The sequence below is a fragment of the Periplaneta americana genome, chromosome 11, assembly GCF_040183065.1.
Source record: "Periplaneta americana isolate PAMFEO1 chromosome 11, P.americana_PAMFEO1_priV1, whole genome shotgun sequence".
In the NCBI taxonomy this organism is placed as follows: Eukaryota; Metazoa; Arthropoda; class Insecta; order Blattodea; family Blattidae; genus Periplaneta; species Periplaneta americana.
Window position 1 is genome coordinate 4,302,772 of NC_091127.1, and position 6,000 is coordinate 4,308,771.

Sequence of the window (6,000 nt, forward strand, 5' to 3'; positions counted from 1 at the left end):
GTCGTCTTATGACAAGCAAATTTCATATAATCATTTACTTTTTTAATTTAAATATAAAACTTTAACATCTAGACGATTAATAAATAGTCTATAAGACTGTTAACATATTCAATAACTGTGATTTTCTTAAATTCCTTCAATTCAATGTAATAAATAACAGAATTACGTCATAGGCAACTTTTTGTTATTCCAATTCCTAGAACTGTTTTCTTCAAGAACTCTCCATTGTTTGTTATGTGTAATACTTACAACTCTCTGCCTTTAAACTGTGATTCTCAATTAGATTTCAGTTTAACAGTTGAAAAATTTCATACAATATTAAAAAGAATTGTATTTCCTTAGATATTTAAATTATGAATAAGTGTATTGTATGTTTTTTGCTCTAATCTTTAAATAATTTTGCATTATTATATTGACATTTGGAACTATATTAACTGCAATATTATATTCTAGCATCTATTACCGGTATGCATTTTCTTTCTTTCGTTTGTGTTGTTTGTTTTGTTTTTTCTTATTATGTATTTTGTATATGTATCCATGTAAGCCACCTACAATTGGAAGCTTGCTTCTGTTGGTGGTGGATTTAAATAAATAAAATTATGTGAATTTCAAAACTTTGTTACAGTAATTGATAAAAAAACTAAATACTAATTTTAAAATAAAAATTTAGAAGTCTAATATTTTTCGCCTACCTAGTCACTGATTCTGGGGACACGTGATTTCATAGCAACAGATTGGGGCTTAATAACAGTAGTGCCAACACTACGGCAGAACAGATACATTTTGTGATATCATTTATTTCAGTAATTGGAAGCTGAGAAGAAAAACTCTTGTCTTCTTGTTTCACAAATTACTCAAATTATTATTCATAGTGAAATGATGCGAGATTTCAGCGTATATGGTATTTTCGTTTCATAACAAGGTAAGATTTGCCTTTTAAATGTATTTTGTCGTCAGTATAGAGTTTTAATTATAACTGAGAGTGAAACAGAAGTCTGATATGGTAAATTAGAGATCTATTGAACAGTAAATGAACCAAATGAGTTTTGTTAATCACATTATGTTGAAGAGACAATTATTTTTCCTTTCGTGATCGTATTGCCACATACGTACCTAAAAGAAACGCCCATGTCTTCTTGTTCCACCCACTATTTCCTCCCTGTAACTTCCTATCATCATATTTCATTTCCATCCAAGTTCTTTAACTTTCTTTACAGAAGAGGTTCATATTTACGAGCAAATTTTCACATTAGTCTCAAGTTAACTGAAAATGAATAATTCACTGATCGTTTCTGCTAATCTGATCATAAACTTCACACAATCACATGAGGATATTTGTGTAGAACTTACACACACTGTTGCCAATTTGCATTTATGAGTTTCAATTGTGCGTAGAGAGATACATTTTCATCATTAACATAAGAGTAGCTATCGACGTAGCTCAGTCGGCTAAGGTGCTTGCCTGCCGATTCGGAGTTGCGCTCATGCGCGGGTTCGATTCCCGCTTGGGCTGATTACTTGGTTTGGTTTTTTCCGAGGTTTTCCTCAACCATAAAACAAATGTTGATAGCTGGCCCCGGAACAATTTTTCCCTCAAAATTATTCAAATCAACTTTACAGGGAGTTATACCTGAAAGCTTGATTTGCATAATACACGTCACTGTTCGTTAACAGAAAACCACAATTTAAGTCACACAGAGTTAGTGTGCACTCAATGTTGGTTGCTTGACGGTTGTCAGTCCACTTTGAAGTCTGTGGATATAGAGGGAAAAGTTGGATCGGTGTCAGGTTAGAGTTCCCGGGTAGCTCAGTTGGTAGAGCGTTGGTACGTTTAACCAAAGGTCCCGGGTTCGATACCCGGCCCCGGAACAATTTTCCCCTCAAAATTATTCAAATGTCAGGTAATCTATGGCGAATCCTCGGCCTCATGTCGCCAGATATAATCTCGCTATCACCAATCTTATAGACACTAAATAACCTCGTAGTTGATACAGCGTCGTTAAATAAACAAGTCAAACATACACAAGAGTAGTAGGGCACGTAGGATAGATTTCGGGTTTAATTGAGTCTCGAGAAAACTAGAAAAAAAATCAACCTAAAAATTGACTTGAAATAATCAAGAATGTTCTAAACTGAAAAGGTTTAACGTGAAATTTTAACTTTTAGGAAAATGGTGAACAATTTATTTCTGTCCTATAAATCGACTAGTTACAATCCAAGGGATATCACTTGAAGCTGTAAAAGGACGACAATGTTTAAATCTTAAGGAACTGCAACCAGGCCTATATTTGAGTCGTTCAGAGCAGAAGTGGCGCAAGTCAAAAATGGGTAATGAGGGTTAAAGTAAACATTCTGTAAAATACAGCGCAAAGTAGCAATTAATATTCAATTTATTTAAACTATTAGTAGCCAGTGCATAGCAAGGACATCTTAATTGCTATTTTGCGCTGTATTTTACAGAATTTTTACTTTAAACCTCATTACCCAATTTTGACTTACACCACTTCTGCTATGAACGGCTCATTTAATCTAGACCTAAAAAGTCACATGATGTAGTTAAGAAGATTATCGACACTGGCGTAGCTAAGACGGTAGCGCGTTTGCTTGTCCGGAGTTTCATTCAACCGTGGGTCCGATTTCTGCTTGGGTATTTTTCCGAGGTTTTCCCAAACTGTAAGACGAATGTCAGGTAATTATCTCCTGTTGAATCTTCAGCTTCATCTAGTTATCACCAAATCCGTCGACGCTAAATAACTAGTAGTTGATAGCGCGTCATTGAATAATCAATAAAAAAAAGAAGACTATCGCTTGAAAATTGAAGACTCATAGCTTCCTATTTGTTAATAATTATTCATTTCACGATGTACACAGGTTTGGGTAGTAAATATATTGTGACACGTAAATAGAATTGTTGTAAATTTGAGGATTGCTAAATTAAAAATAAGACGCTCCCATGATGCTGATTTTATTTACGAGAGCAAGTTAGATTCTACGAATTTCAAAGTCAGATTGCATTTACGAAATTTAAAAGCAGGTTTTTATAGCTTGCCTGGCGTTTTATTTTCACTTTCATGTACCGGCTTGCTTTCATGTGGCGCTCAGTTAATTGGTGCGCTTCCATTCTGTTTTCATTAGCAAGCCTTTGTATTATTGGCTACTTCAAATGCCTGAACTTCTAACAAGCGACCTCAATGGCTTGTTTGTAACACTCGATTAGGTTTATTACCACACGATCCTAACTTACGTCCCATTTATTTTTAATGCTACTTCAAACATTTTAAAATAATGCTATTTTCCAACATTCATAATCACGTGAAACATTTACTCTACTCTTTCATATTTTATTTTTTTCACAGACATTGTATTCTTATCATCTCTTAATTTCAACCCGTAATGACAACTTGCGGGACTCTCGTAATATGAGGCTGGCACGACACTAGATCTCCACTTGAGACAACACAGGACATCACATTCATACTCTAGGCAAGATTGGAACGTAAGATCACAGCGTCAAGTCGTGTCCCACCATTGTGTACGTCACAGATTTTTAATCTTGCTTTTTAAGAAATTTTGTACGAAGTGATACAGCCTAATCACATCAAAAAGTGAAACTCTTTCTGGATTGTGGGAGTATTTCACAGTCATGAGGTACCAAGAGAAACAAGAAACACTGCAGTAGGTGTTAGGCATGGCATTACGCCCCATTACACGTAGTGGAGAGGAGAGAAATGTCAAGAGTTTAACCTTTAACGTGCTATCGGTATGACGCATCGTTTACAATACCGGCAAACCTTTAATAAACAAAAAAATTATCTTTAGTTTCTCCTATTAACTTTAAAACCAGAAAGATTACCCATTTAAAAGCCAGTTAGACTGTAATGACCTTCACTACAAGAAGTTGATTGACAGCAAATTAATGTCAATATAGTGCAAAATATTTGTGTGTGATAAATGCAGGATATTGCATTCAATTGTTTCATGTTATTTAAACTTTTTACTATCTATAAGAAAAAAGCATTGGGCATGCGGGGCTATTCCATCAAATGACCAGTTGCCATAGAAACGCATAACTTGTACCGTGTACAAGGCAAGGCCCATATGGCCCGTAACACACTTGAAGAGTTCTCGCTATCACAGATCACACCTCGCTATGATCAGCTATGCACTGCCTTCACGTAAAAAGCATTTTTCTGATTATAGTAATCACTCGTTGGGGGAAATATTATAGGTTATGTATTTACGTATATTGTCATACTTAAATATATAACCTGTAAGTATATTGTCGTACTTTACAAATTACGTACCAACGCTATGTTGAATCTGAGTATTCAGATGATGAGGAAATGGAGTTACATGAACATATTTTGTTCATGAAAAGAAGTACGCCTAAAATTAAAGCCAGAAATATCTGAAAATCACATTGTATCTTACGAAAATAAGGGCGAGTTTTGGACACTGGTTTCGATTTGAATGATGGTACGTTTAGGCGTTATTTCAGGTCCAATGGACCACAGTTTTTTGCCATTCATGATATGATAGAGAACTCTTTGCTATATTCTGAGTAAAATTATGTAAACTGTTAAGACATATAGATACATTATTTGAAATGTTTAATCAATACTATTAAATCTCATCAAAATAAAATATAGCCCTATTTATTTTCTGATAATCTGATATTTGTCTCCATATTTCTTCTTTAAGTTTCGTGTTTTTATAGTTTTCATCCCGTGTATCATATAAATACGCCTACGGGTGATATCGTACAAGTTCAATAAGTTTCTGACTGCAATTATCAGCCATCTTTCCTCATTTTCAAATAAAAACAATACAATTCATCGCCACCTGTGATATCTTTTTCTACATTCAATCGTCATAAAGAGTATAAATGTCAAACATGTTTGATAAATGTGTCAAGAAAATTCGCTGAGCTTCCGATTCCAGCGAGAAACTCGCGCGAGGTTTTTGTCTCGAGCGAGAATCTCTTCCAGTGTGTGGACGTCCATTTGAATCCATGTTATCAATTTTTTAAATTTTCTCGCAACACATTTCTCGATGGCGAAAACTCTGCAAGTGTGTTACGGGTCTAAAACTAATGGTTTTTTCTCAACGTGGAATCCTCTATAGAAGTTCGGTTACGTTTCCTTGACAACGAATTCAATGTTTTTGACTTATAAAATAGTTGAGAATCGCTTATATTTTTAATAACAACTGAATGCGGTTCGTATTTAGTCGTATCCCTCAAGTTCACAAATATAACTCATATCGCCAGTTTTTCGGACACTCATACCAATCCAAGAGCTGTTTTAACTCAGGGCTGACCAGAATCGCAGAGACATCTAAATCACATGTTCGTCACTGATCACAAAGCAAGGCAGGACTCACCAGAGCTTGGTGGTGAAGCCGCAGATTCCGCGATGCACTGACTTCTGTGTTGACGTCCTTCCCTGCGATTAGCGTAAGAGCTCGAGGTTGTGTCAGCTTGCTAAGACTGCCGGTCACTCAATGTCGGCACACACACACTTGTTGCTTCTCCAGCATCCAGCTCCAAGTCTGGAAACACACGCAGTCACGTGACCAGATCTGCCTCGGCTACGTCACACGATTCGCAGTCTCTCCCCTCTCGACTCACTGCAAGAAATTTCACTCCCTTTATGTTCAGGTGCAGTGGAACAGCGGGATCGCATGGCGAGAGGCGAGGGGGGGGCCTGATCACATGCTTGCTTATGGTATTAAATTCTATTTCATTCATTAATCTGGAAAGACACGCCTGACCTTCCAACTCATCCTGCTAATTGTTACAAGGCATTATCAGAATATGGACAGATGTTAACATTTTTACATGGAATTGCAACAAAGTAATGCAATTACCATTAGCTTGTCACACAGGGTGTCTGGGATCTATTCCAGGCCAGGGTTGGAATTTTTCATTAAAAATCCACAGTGACAGTTGTGGCAGATAAAGTCGAATTTGGGGTTTTCTCGAAGTTTGCCCTTTTCCTT

General features: G+C 36.1%; 1 protein-coding gene across 13 annotated transcripts in view; it reads right to left on the reverse strand.

The window, feature by feature from the left end:
- Positions 1-5,539, reverse strand: part of LOC138708728 (mucin-17-like) — a 462,883-nt gene extending 457,344 nt beyond the window's left edge. For all 13 annotated transcript variants that reach the window (XR_011334762.1, XR_011334760.1, XR_011334761.1 and 10 more), the window contains exon 1: positions 5,383-5,539. The gene's annotated coding sequence lies outside the window, so the exon portion shown is untranslated. The remainder of the gene's footprint in view (positions 1-5,382) is intronic.
- Between the last annotated feature and the right edge of the window lie 461 nt (positions 5,540-6,000).